Genomic DNA, 13,952 nt, shown 5'->3' with positions numbered 1-13,952 from the left:
GCCATCATAGCTCAGAGGTAGAGCACTGGTTTCTTGTAAACCAGCGGTCGTGAGTTCGAACCTCACTGGTGGCTTGCACACTTTAACTTGATGAATGCTTATACTTCTATCATATCCAGTTGAACAAATTCATATGAAATTACTTTAGGATAAAGATGGCGATACATCATTTTCCACGTATTTTAAATTTTCATTAAAATAGACATCTTTGTTTAAAAAAATTAAACTGCGTTTTCCATGCTTCTATTGATGTTACACAGCTTGTGGAAATCAATATTTTCGAAACTGCTTTTAGAATAAGGTTGTTTTTGACATATGTGTTACCAAAATCTTATATTAATATAAATCCCGAGTTTGACTTTACTAAACTTGATAAATACCTAAGACATGGAGTAAAAATAGAAATTTCTGGTTCGAAAACATGATGTAGACACCACTTCCAGCCTTGTTTCCTTACTTTCTTTGAGTACCTAGTTTTAGGCTGGAAAATACAATATTTGCATTTGGATTCACCGTTTTTCTTATTTTCATTATTTATTTATATTTTAATAATTTTATGTTAATTATCGCTCTCAGATCGGAATGTCTATAAAGATAATTCATATTCTGAGGTATATTAGAACCGACTTCTTTTCTTGCCGAAAACTTTTATTCCGGTTACGCGTGGATAAAAGAACAGGACAAACTCTACGAACAGAGACCAAAGACTGCCTGAAGGGGTCACCTGTTCTTACCATTCGTACAACTGTACACTAATGTGTTGTCTACCAGCCAATCATTAGAAACTAAAATGTCACATAAATGACACTTAGCGTTGCTTTTTGTACTGTTGTGACATCAGTAAAAAATGTGCTCATGCAATGAATCACTGAAATGATTTTATACTCTGAAGGCTATAACACCTTGAGACATATAAATTTGAAAAGCAAAAGCAATACAACAACATATACAGTGACAAATGCAGAAAGGCTGAAGAAAAACATCACACAACGAAAATCACACACAAAAAAGAACAACGAAACCCAACCAAAAACAGTAAACAATACACAACAACTTAACAAAAACACAGACACAACAAACACCCAAGAGAACAACACTCATACAATAAAGAGAGCAGAAACGACGAAACAAGTTTAATAGTAAATATAAATAAAACATCTTTACAGATTTTATTGCAGAATACACAAATCCATCCCAACTACTAAAACTGCTTTGATCTCTTCACACGCGATGCAAAAAAAATAATAAAGAAAGCCATACATACCACAACAATCACTGGATACTTACTAAAAAAGCAAATTCACAATTCTAGGTATCAACATCAAAGATTCACTAACTTCCAAGAACCACGAGATCGAAGACATAATAATAGTAATTAAACCTGATATTATTATTCTAAGTGAAACCCGTTTATGTTAACAATAAATTTAAAATATGTAATTTTACGCCAGTTAGAAAAGTTTGAATAAACAACCATGATACTAACAGAGGAATTATTTTATTATATAAGAACATTCTTTCAGTTACTCAAAATTAAAATGAACGGTAATAATGAAAATATAATTGTTGATATCCTGCTAGATAACCATTCATTTTTAACACAAGCAGGTATTTACTGTTCACCAACAAAATGTATTGACATAAATCTATTCCACAACATTTTTTCCCACTACCAAAATACAATTGTAATAAGTGATCTGAATAGTAAACATAAAAACTTTTGACGTAAATCCACCAACAGAAATGGAAGACACTTATTGCAATTCTTTTGATGAAAATAACATCGTCCTAAAATGACAGTAAACCTACGCATACTACGTATGCTACAAATATAAGTGATATCCTAGGCAACTGCCTCACCTCCTTAAATATCAAACAAAAGTTATTAAGTTTTAATGTGGGAAAATATGTTGACAGTAATCATCTACCAATATGGTGTGCTTTCGATCTCGCTCCCCATAAAGATATAACCTTTAAACAATACAAAATTCAACTACCAGAAAGCTAATTGCCAAGAATATCAGAAAGAACTAGACAACATATTACCAGAAAATGTTGAGCATACATCCAACAACAAAGTAGAAGTTGGTAGTTGTAGTCAAATAATCACTGAGTGCCGACTAAAAGCAGCAACTAACACTGTACCACAATAACAACACAAAACTATAAATAACGCATAGAAACAAACAAACAACTAATAACACTAATAAAACAACGAAGACAATTAAGAAGACAGTTTATGGCAAGAAGAAACAAAGAAATAAAAACTCCAATAAACAGTATCTGAAAAAAAGCCAAGAGAAATGGGATAACTAAACGAAAAAAAACCGATCCTAGAACGTTTCGATCGCAGTTACAAAAAGGAACCAAAGATACCACAAGAAAAAAATACCCAACACGAGAATAAAATAACACATTAGCACACACCAAGAAAGAAAAAGCAGAAGCCTTCAGACAACAACTGCAAAACACTTTCAAAACACAACGACACAGGCGTGAAAACCTATTTTTATAATACAGTAAACGATCATATCATATTAATACAGAAGTATACAAACCATATTTCCCAGTCAATATCAACAACAATAACACGAATAACATAAATGACTATAATAAGCTAATGTTTGTCGAAAACGGTTTGGTTTGGTTTTGGAATTTCGCACAAATCTACTCGAGGGCTATCTGTGCTAGCCGTCCCTAATTTAGCAGTGTAAGACTTGAGGGAAGGCAGCTAGTCATCACCACCCACCGCCAACTCTTGGGCTACTCTTTTACCAACGAATAGTGAGATTGACCGTCACATTATAACGCCCCACAGCTGGAGGGCGAGGATGTTTGGCGCGACGGGGATGCGAACCCTCGACGCTCAGATTACGAGTCGCACGCCTTAACACGCTTGGCCATGCCGGGCCGTCAAAAAACTTAGACAAAAGGCATGTCACTTACTAAGATTAACTGAAATAATAATAAATAGATTTAATAAAAAAAGAATGCAATGTCGCTTACTTTCTCGACATCGATAAGGCATTCGATACTGTATGGCACAATGGTCTTCGATTCCCTATGAATGAAATTGGACTATCGCCTGGAATTATTCGATGGCTCTCTAACGTTTTGAAAAACAAACAATGTAGAGTAACCATGGAGAGAACTTGCTCGGAGTTCTTCACTCCAGAAACCGACGTTTCTTAAAGAGTGGTTCTTAGCCCTATTCTCTTTATTATGGGTACTCATCACTGTTCGCTGATGATGAAGCAAACTGGAAAAGTGTCAAAACACCAGCAATATTCACTACAAATATACGATCGGAACTAAACAGAGTATGCGAATACTGCCAAAAGTTTTGAATCAAAATAAACACAGCAAAAACTCTGCAACTCATATATTCAAAGTGAACGAAATGTGAAAAGGTACAACTACAGATTTTTATGAATGGAGCACTTCTCCAAACTTCTACATCAACAAAATTTCTAGGATTAACGTATGATTCTAAACTTACATGGACAAACCACATAAATAATACAAAAACAAAAATTTGGCGAAGAACAAACTATGGTAGGAATCTAACTGGCAAAAACAATCGAGTAACAGTTGAAAACATCCTCAAAAGGTACAAAACATATATAGACCTATGTAGGTCCTACATACTACAATAAAATATTTCGATAAAAGTTGGAGAAAAATGAACTATTATGCGAACTCGTCAGGTATTGCATATATGATGAAGATAGTACAAAACACCTGTCCCCGATTAATTTACAAATTATATTCCTGAACAGAGGAGGAAACAGTACAATACCTTACCTTTGAAAATGTTGTTGAAGAAATGTTATTAATATTATATTTTACACGTGTGATTGTTTTAACAGTGCTATATTAATAGTTTGAACGATAAGTTGATATTAAACATACTGTATAATTTCATAAAGAAATTATATGGTTTACAAACGAAATAACAAGCTATCATAACTTAGAGGTAAAGCACTGGTTTCGTAAACCAGCGGTCATGAGTTCGAACCTCACTGGTGGTTTGTACATCTTAAACGAGACGAATGATTATACTTCTATTGCCTGCAATTGAGCTAAATAACACAAAATTATGTTAGAGTAAACATGGCGATACATTGTTCTTCACATAAACCTACAGTTTCAATGAATAAGATCAAAATTACCCGAGGGAAAAAACTTTTTTGTTTGTTTTTGAATGTCGCCCAAATCTACCCGTGGGCTATCTGTGCTAGCCGTTTATAATTTAGCAGTGTAAAACTAGAGGGAAGGCAACTAGTCATCACCAACCACCGCCAACTCTTTGGCTACTCTTTTACCAATGAATAGTGGGATTGACCTATCACATTATAACGGCCCGACCGCTAAAAGGACGAGCATGTTTAGAGTAACGGGGATTCGAACTCGTGACCCTCAGATTACGATTCGACTGTCGTAACCACCTGACCACGCCTCTGAAAGCTTTGTGCTTCATGAGTGAATAAAACCGAAATTAAGTGTAGCCAACTGTTTTTATTTATTGCTTTTCAAATTTATATGTCATATGGTGTTATTTCCAGAGAACATAATTATGTTAGTGATTTATGGCATGAGCACCTTTTTTAGTGACGTCAAAAGAGTACAAATTGCAACGGTAGGTGTCCCTTATGTGGCATTTTAGTTTCTAATGACTGGCTGGTAGACAACACATTAATGTAGAATTGTGCGAATGGTTACTACAAAGTGACCTTTTCAGGCGGTCTTTGGTTCCTGTTCGTCGTGTTTGCCGTGTCATCTTACCAGCGCGTCACCAGAATAAAAGTTTTCGCAAGAAAAAAGTCGGTGGTAAAATTCCTAAGAAAATTAATTATCTTCATAGACATTCCGATCTGAGAGCGATAATTTTTAATAAAGAAATGTCTTTATAACTATAACTTCAACATGCAAGAAAATCTCGTATTTTGATATTATTGTGATATTATTCATAATTAAATATAGTTACAATTACGAAGCAGAAGAATAACTCAGAAAAAAGTTTTAGTTATTTGTTCAATTAAATTCATTAATGTTTTTCCTTAGTATAACTATGTCGATAATTTAATTGAATTATTTCAAATACCTTCTAACCACATAAACATTTTCATCGATTTTGATATTTTTAAACAAACGAGAGAAGAAATCCACGACTAAATTGTAATAGTTTGAATTTGAAAATATGAAATCCAACTGGAAGGATAGCACTTACAACATTTAGGTTACTAGACCAGTACTCTACTACTGCTCTTATAGCACTGTACGATTGTTTTTTAAAACATATAATTTATAGAAAAATATGTAGGTTGGATATGTGTTGAGATAAGTATCTTGCATTTTATTCAAGCGATGCATATAACACAACTAAATAATTGAAATATTGATATTCTAATATAATTAAAGCTTAGACACAACAACTTTAGTTTAAATGAATATTATTTCTATTGTAACTCCTAAATGAGAAAGTAGATTCGAAGAAAGAATATTCTATTGATCTTCGGTGTTCCTGTCGCTTGGGAAAAGTGTTAAGGTTTTTCTGTTTTAATTATCTTGTTAAATAATTTGTGAAAAAATTATGTATATCATAAGAGTCTCACAAATAAATGTCTATAAAAGGATTAGCACCGGTTTCTTCGGTTTTAAGATGGTTTATTTTATGATATATGGCTGTACTTTTGATCAGATGACCACCTTCGTAAACAGATATATTCGTGTACCACCATTTTCAATGATGATTTATTAATGTTTCAAAACATTCTTCACACAGGTGGCAGGTTGATATTTATGTGTAGAAAAAATCTAAAGAATAAAATTCAAATAAATGCTTTCTTTATGCTGTGTTTGGAGAAAAGCAAACACAATGGAACTACTGTGTTTGCCACCTCCACTAGTTGCACACCCGAATATCTGCTGACTTACGATAATAAAAACCGGGTTTCGATACCCATTGTGGGTAGAGCACAGATAGTCCGCGGTGTATCTTTATGCGTAATTTAAAACAACAACTTTATATACTGAACAGAGGAGAAAACAGTATAATACCTTACTGTTGAAAATGTTGTCGAAGAGGTGTTCTCAATATTATATTTTCTTTACATGTGACTGTTTTAGCAATGCTAAAATAATCCACTGAACGATAAGCGAATATTCAATATGCTGTAGAACATTAAAGAGAAATAATGCGTTTTTAAACGATATGTACGAGCCATCATAGCTCAGGGGTAGAGCACTGGTCTTGTAAACCAGGAGTCGTGAGTTCGAACCTCACTGGTGGCTTGTATATCTTGAACTTGACGGATACTCTTATTTTCATCACCTGCAATTGAACAAAATAACATAATTTTATTTTACGATAAATATGACGATACATTATTTTTCATAAAATTTAAATTTTCAATAAAAGCGACATTGTTATTTAAAAATGTAAGCTTCGTTTTCTCTGCTCCTATTAATTTTATACAGCGTGTGGAAATCAATATTTCCCAAACTGCTTGAAGTATAACCCTGTTTTTATATATATCTATTATAAATTCTAAAATTAATATCAATCAAAAAATTTGACTTTACTAAAGTTGATAAATGCTGTAGACATGGAGGGAAAAAAGAATTTTTTGTTCGAAAACATAATGTGGACACTACTTTCAGCCTTGTTTCTTTTCTGAGAGCCCGTAGATTTGCTAATGTTATTTTTCTGGTTAGCAGTAGATTGTAAAAGTCATTTATGTTATTGGTGTTATTGTTGTTAATATTGACTAGGAAATATGGTTTGTATAATTCTGTGTTATTTGTTACATAATTATTTACTGTATTGAAAAAATAGGTGTTCAGGTCTGGGTCGTTGTGTTTTGAAAGTGTTTTGTAGTTGTTGTCTGAAAGCTTCTGGTTTTCTTTGTTGGTGTGTGCTAATGTGTTATTTTGTTCTTATGTTGGGTATTTTCTTGTTGTGGCTTCTTTAGTGAGTCTTTTAGGTGCGACCAAAGCTCTCTAGGGTCGGTTTTCCATTTAGTTTGCAGCAGAAATTGTCCCATTTTTCTTGTTTTAACAATTTAATTTCTGCTCTGATTTTATTTCTGATACTGTTTAGTTGTGTTTTGATTTCTTTATCTCTTGTTGCCATGAACTATCTTCTTAATTGTCTTCGTTGTTTTATGAGTGTTATTAGTTGTTTGTTTGATTTCCATGCGTTATTTGTAGCTATTTGATGCTTTTAGTAGGCACTCCGTGATTATTTGACTACAGCTATCAAATTCTACTTTGTTGTTGGCTGTATGCTCAACATTTTCTGGTAATATGTTGTCTAATTCTTACTCACATTTTTGCCAATTAGCTTCTTTCTAGTCGAATTTGTCTTCTTTAAAGGTTATATATCTTTATGGGGGCGAGATCGAAAGTACACCATATTGGTAGAAGAACACTGTCAACATCTTTTCCCACGTTAAAATTTAATAACTTTTTTTTAATATTAAAGATGTCACTTGTATTTGTAGCATGCGTGGTATGCGTAGGTTCACTGTCGTTTATTGGTGCGATGCTATTTCATCAATGAATTGCAATAGGTGTTCTCCATTTGTGTTTGTGGATTTATGCCAAAGTTTTTACGTTTACTATTTAGATCACCTATTACAATTATATTTTGGTTGTGGGAAAGATGTTGTGGAATAGGTTTATGTCAATACATTTGGTTGGTGATATATCTACTATAAAATACTTAAATTAATATAAATCCCTAGTTTGACTTTACTAAAATTGATAAACGCTGTATATATGGAGTGAAAATAGAAATTTTTTGTTTGAAAACATAATGTAGACACCATTTCCAGCCTTGTTTCTTTACTTTCTTAGAACCCCTAGTTTTTGGCTGGAAAATATAATATTTACATTTGGATTCAACGTTTTTCTGCATTCTTTTAATGGTCCCTATTCCTCCTTTTCCAATTAACAGTTTTTACTGATCTTGTTCCAAAATGTATCTGACACTGATCTCGTTGTTTAGAATTGCTTGTTTGTTTCTGAATTTCTCAAACTACATGAGGGCTATCTGCGGTAGCCGTCTCTAATTTAGCAGTGTAAGACTAGAGGGAAGTTCAGCTTGTCATCACCAACCACCGACAACTTTAGGCTACTCTTTTACCAACGAATAATGGGATTGATTTATCACATCATAACGGTCCCGCCACTGAAAGGGCGAACATGTGTGTGTGTAACGGGGATTCGAACCCCTGACCCTCAGATTACGATTCGACTGCTTCAACAATTGACCACGTCTCGGAAAGCGTTCTGCTTCAAGAACGAATAAAACAAGAATTAAGAGTAGCCAATTGGTTTTTTTATTTATTGCTTTTCAAATTTATATATTTTATGGTGTTACAGCCTTCAAAGTACATAATTATGCTCGTGATTTATGGCACGAGCACCTTTTTTTACTGACGTCACAACAGTACAAATTGCAACGGTAAGCGTCCTTTATGTGACATTTTAAATTCTAATGACTGGCCCGGAAGACAACACATTAGTGTAGAGTTGTGCGAATGGGTTATTCCTTCAGGTGACTCCTTCAGGCGGTCTTTGGTTTCTGTTCGTGGAGTTTGTCGTGTCATCTTGCACGTGCGTCGCCGGAATAAACGTTTTCGGCAAGAAAAAAAGTCGGTGGTAAAATTCCAAAGAAAATGAATTATCTTTATAGACATTCCGATCTGAGAGCGGTAATTTTTAATGAAGAAATATTTTAGAACTATAACGACCATATTTAATAAAAGTGATATTCTGTAATGGTAAGTAAATCTAGTATATTGATATCATTGTGATATCATTTTCACTTAATTTTGTTACTATTACGAAGCAGAAGAATAACACGGAAAAAGTTTTAGTTATTTGTTGAAGTAAACTGATTAAGGTATAATTATATCAATAGTTTTATTGATAATCTGAAACACCTTCTGAACGCATAAACTTTTTAATGGATTTAGATACTTTTAAACTTTGATGTTTCGTAAGTAAGGGTAGCCTGATAAACGAGAGACGGAGTTTGCATTTTCTTATTACAAAGCCACATCGGACTCTCTGCTGAACCTACTGAGGTGAATCGAACCCCTGACTTTATCTTTGTAAGTCCGTAGACATACCGTTGTATTAGCGGGGGAAGTGAAAGAAGGAATCAACTATAAAATTTTAACAGTTTGAATTATATATCTATCACGTTATAACTGCCCCAATGTTAAAAGGGCGAGCATATATTTGGTGTAACGGGGATTCGAACCTGCGACCCCGAAGGCCCCCAGTGGCTCGGCGGTATGTCTGCGGACTTACAACGCTAAAATATGGGTTTCGATATCCGTGGTGGGCAGAGCATAGATAGCCCATTGTGTAGCTTTGTGCTTAATTCAAACAACAAGAACAACAACAGCGACCCTGAGATTAAGAATTGAGTGTTTTAACTGGTCAAATGAGTCTGAGATTACCAGTGAAAAATAGCAGCTGAATTAATTATAAATTTATAATTTACTTTGAGGCTGCTAATTTAAAACCGGTAATTGACTTCTGTACTTTTAACCTTCTTCCTGTGTTTGACAAATATTTTGGGCCCTCATTAGCGGCTGGATTGCATTATTTATGAAGAATGAACTAATGATATGGAAAAAAGTAGTGGTTATGAGTTCACTCTCTTCTGCTTAATAGTGCCTGATCAAACAAAATATATTAAGTTAAAGGATGCAGGTCTTTATAGCAATTTCTTTATTTGTGTTTATTTAGATTAATATAAAATATCGCTTGAAGGTTTGTTTATTTATATAAGTAAGATAGTGCATTAGTTAAAATTATTTTAAATACTGATGTTGTATTATGAGCTTCAAAATATCGATAGATGCAGTGAACTGAAATAGCTTTCCATGATTTTGAATTTTACATTAAAATGTAACGAAACAGAGTTTATAGACAAAGTTCTACTTGCTTTTTTTTCCGTTTCGGAAGTTATCTTCCAGTTGTTTATATCTCTTGAAACAATAAAATGTTAAATATTCACAACTTTGTCCAAGATGTTTGTATACTGTTAAATATTGATGTCATTGTTTACATTGTTTATGGAGTAGTTACTAAGTAAATGTCCAAGCAGTAACAGAGAAGATAAATGTGACCGGATAAATATACACGAGTTGTTTTTCTGGTCCATATAAGTTGTTTTGAGAATCTGTGCCTCCCGCTAGTACCCGGTAAGTCTCCGGATTCACAACGGTGGGCTCGGCAGATAGTCCGATGTGGTTTTACTATAAGAAGAACAAACACATATCTGTTTGGTATAAAAGAGTTTGTTTTTGGTATAATCTTTTGTGAAATAATTTAAAGCTTCGTTCATACAATTTATCTGTGCTTGGTGTGGATGGAGTCCACACGCGCCAGAAATTATAGATCGTCAAATTGTTCGACTGTTCAGAAATGGTATGAAGCAACTGAAATTTTCAGAACACCTCAGTGTACTGTTTCCAGAATTCTAGAACGTCTCGGATTACAGGAAACGCTGTTTCCAAAAGTATAGTGGTAAACGTCGGAAATTGTTACCTGAGATTATCGTATTTTTGGTCATTTTAACACATCAAGGTTAAAAGAAGTCTTGCAACCCATTAAGACAGGAATGGCATGAACACGTTTATTACAGGGTATTCAAAACAACTTGGATAGGAAGCCGACTAAACAAGATTATTTTGCCAGAACGGTTGTCTGAAAACCGATATTAACCAGAATTACAACTCTCGCCGTGCTACTTAGCCAAAACGGCATGCCAACTTACAGTTATGACACTGGTGACATGCCAACTTACAGTTATGACACTGGCGACATGTCAACTTACAGTTATGACACTGGCGACATGCCAACTTACAGTTATTACACTGGCGACATGCCAACCTTACAGTTATGACACTGGCGACATGCCAACTTCGCTGAAGTTATGACACTGGCGACATGTCATCTTTCAGAAGAGTCTTGTTTGTGGCTTGTTAAAGCTGGTGGTAGGATTCGTGTTCATTGTTTGCCTGGAAAACAAATGTGGGTAGACTGTTTACTAAGGGAGGTGGCGCATAACATGTTTGAGGAGTTATTGATTATGGGAGATAAACCGCTCTTCATATCTTCCGGAGAAACACCAATGGTGCCTTCTAAAGGCATAATGTGAAGACAATATTTCTGCCATATGCTAGGGAAAGGTTTAGCAATAATTTGTGATCCAGGATCACAATGCCAATGCCCACACTGCTTGTACTGTACAGGATTATCTCTGACTGGGAGAACGTTACAATAATGGCATGGCCATCAAAGTCTCCAGGTTGTAATTTCATTGAAAACTGTTGGGCAGAACTGAACCTAAAATTTCTAACCACAACCAGCTACTGTAGCTGAGTTACACCACTTTCTAGTGACAAATTGGGATGAAATCACAGTGGTTTATATCAATAACCTCATCGACAGCATGCCACGTCATCTGATATTATTGTGATATTATTCATAATTAAATATAGTTACAATTACGAAGCAGAAGAATAACTCAGAAAAAGTTTTAGTTATTTGTTCAATTAAATTCATTAATGTTTTCCTTAGTATAACTATGTGTCGATAATTTAATTGAATTATTTCAAATACCTTCTAACCACATAAACATTTTCATCGATTTTGATATTTTTTTAAACAAACGAGAGAAGAAATCCACGACTAAATTGTAATAGTTTGAATTTGAAAATATGAAATCCAACTGGAAGGATAGCACTTACAACATTTAGGTTACTAGACCAGTACTCTACTACTGCTCCTTATAGCACTGTACGATTGTTTTTTTTTAAACATATAATTTATAGAGAAAAATATGTAGGTTGGATATGTGTTGAGATAAGTATCTTGCATTTTATTCAAGCGATGCATATAACACAACTAAATAATTGAAATATTGATATTCTAATATAATTAAAGCTTAGACACAACAACTTTAGTTTAAAATGAATATTATTTCTATTGTAACTCCTAAATGAGAAAGTAGATTCGAAGAAGAAAGAATATTCTATTGATCTTCGGTGTTCCTGTCGCTTGGGAAAAGTGTTAAGGTTTTTCTGTTTTAATTATCTTGTTAAATAATTTGTGAAAAATTATGTATATCATAAGAGTCTCTACAAATAAATGTCTATAAAAGGATTAGCACCGGTTTCTTCGGTTTTTAAGATGGTTTATTTTATGATATATGGCTGTACTTTTTTGATCAGATGACCACCTTCGTAAACAGATATATTCGTGTACCACCATTTTGAATGATGATTTATTAATGTTTCAAAACATTCTTCACACAGGTGGCAGGTTGATATTTATGTGTAGAAAAATCTAAAGAATAAAATTCAAATAAATGCTTTCTTTATGCTGTGTTTGAGAAAAGCAAACACAATGGAACTACTGTGTTTGCCACCTCCACTAGTTGCACACCCGAATATCTGCTGACTTACGATAATAAAACCGGGTTTCGATACCCATTGTGGGTAGAGCACAGATAGTCCGGTGTATCTTTATGCGTAATTTAAAACAACAAGCTTTTATACACTGAACAGAGGAGAAAACAGTATAATACCTTACTGTTGAAAATGTTGTCGAAGAGGTGTTCTCAATATTATATTTTCTTTACATGTGACTGTTTTAGCAATGCTAAAATAATCCACTGAACGATAAGCGAATATTCAATATGCTGTAGAACATTAAAGAGAAATAATGCGTTTTAAACGATATGTACGAGCCATCATAGCTCAGGGGTAGAGCACTGGTCTTGTAAACCAGGAGTCGTGAGTTCGAACCTCACTGGTGGCTTGTATATCTTGAACTTTGACGGATACTCTTATTTTCATCACCTGCAATTGAACAAAATAACATAATTTTATTTACGATAAATATGACGATACATTATTTTTCATAAAAATTTAAATTTTCAATAAAAGCGACATTGTTATTTAAAATGTAAGCTTCGTTTTCTCTGCTCTATTAATTTTATACAGTGGAAATCAATATTTCCCAAACTGCTTGAAGTATAACCCTGTTTTGATATATCTATTATAAAATCTAAAATTAATAAATCAAAATTTGACTTTACTAAAGTTGATAAATGCTGTAGACATGGAGGGAAAAAGAGATTTTTGTTCGAAAACATAATGTGGACACTACTTTCTTGTTTCTTTTCTGAGAGCCCGTAGATTTGCTAATGTTATTTTTCTGGTTAGCAGTAGATTGTAAAAGTCATTTATGTTATTGGTGTTATTGTTGTTAATATTGACTAGGAAATATGGTTTGTATAATTCTGTGTTATTTGTTACATAATTATTTACTGTATTGAAAAAAATAGGTGTTCAGGTCTGGGTCGTTGTGTTTTGAAAGTGTTTTGTAGTTGTTGTCTGAAAGCTTCTGGGTTTTCTTTGTTGGTGTGTGCTAATGTGTTATTTTGTTCTTATGTTGGTATTTTCTTGTTGTGGCTTCTTTAGTGAGTCTTTTTAGGTGCGACCAAAGCTCTCTGAGGGTCGGTTTTCCATTTAGTTTGCAGTTAGAAATTGTCCCATTTTCTTGTTTTAACAATTTAATTTCTGCTCTGATTTTATTTCTGATACTGTTTAGTTGTGTTTTGATTTCTTTATCTCTTGTTGCCATGAACCATCTTCTCAATTGTCTTCGTTGTTTTATGAGTGTTATTAGTTGTTTGTTTTGATTTCCATGCGTTATTGTTGTAGCTAGTTGATGCTTTTAGTAGGCACTCATGATTATTTGACTACAGCTATCAAATTCTACTTTGTTGTTGGCTGTATGCTCAACATTTTCTGGTAATATGTTGTCTAATTCCTCACATTTTGCCAATTAGCTTCTTTCTAGTCGAATTTGTCTTCTTTAAAGGTTATATCTTTATGGGGGGCGAGATCGAAAGTACA

General features: G+C 33.7%; 3 non-coding genes across 3 annotated transcripts; all 3 read left to right on the top strand.

Moving 5' to 3' along the window:
• Positions 1-74, top strand: TRNAK-CUU (transfer RNA lysine (anticodon CUU)). The gene has a single exon. It is a non-coding gene; the product is annotated as a tRNA-Lys (tRNA).
• A 6,148-nt stretch (positions 75-6,222) lies between these two features.
• On the top strand, positions 6,223-6,294 carry TRNAT-UGU (transfer RNA threonine (anticodon UGU)). The gene has a single exon. It is a non-coding gene; the product is annotated as a tRNA-Thr (tRNA).
• A 6,483-nt stretch (positions 6,295-12,777) lies between these two features.
• Positions 12,778-12,849, top strand: TRNAT-UGU (transfer RNA threonine (anticodon UGU)). Its single transcript has one exon. It is a non-coding gene; the product is annotated as a tRNA-Thr (tRNA).
• The last annotated feature ends 1,103 nt before the right edge of the window (positions 12,850-13,952 follow it).

Source organism: Tachypleus tridentatus, chromosome 1, assembly GCF_004210375.1.
Source record: "Tachypleus tridentatus isolate NWPU-2018 chromosome 1, ASM421037v1, whole genome shotgun sequence".
NCBI classification, from domain to species: Eukaryota; Metazoa; Arthropoda; class Merostomata; order Xiphosura; family Limulidae; genus Tachypleus; species Tachypleus tridentatus.
This window is presented reverse-complemented; position numbering and strand designations above follow the sequence as displayed.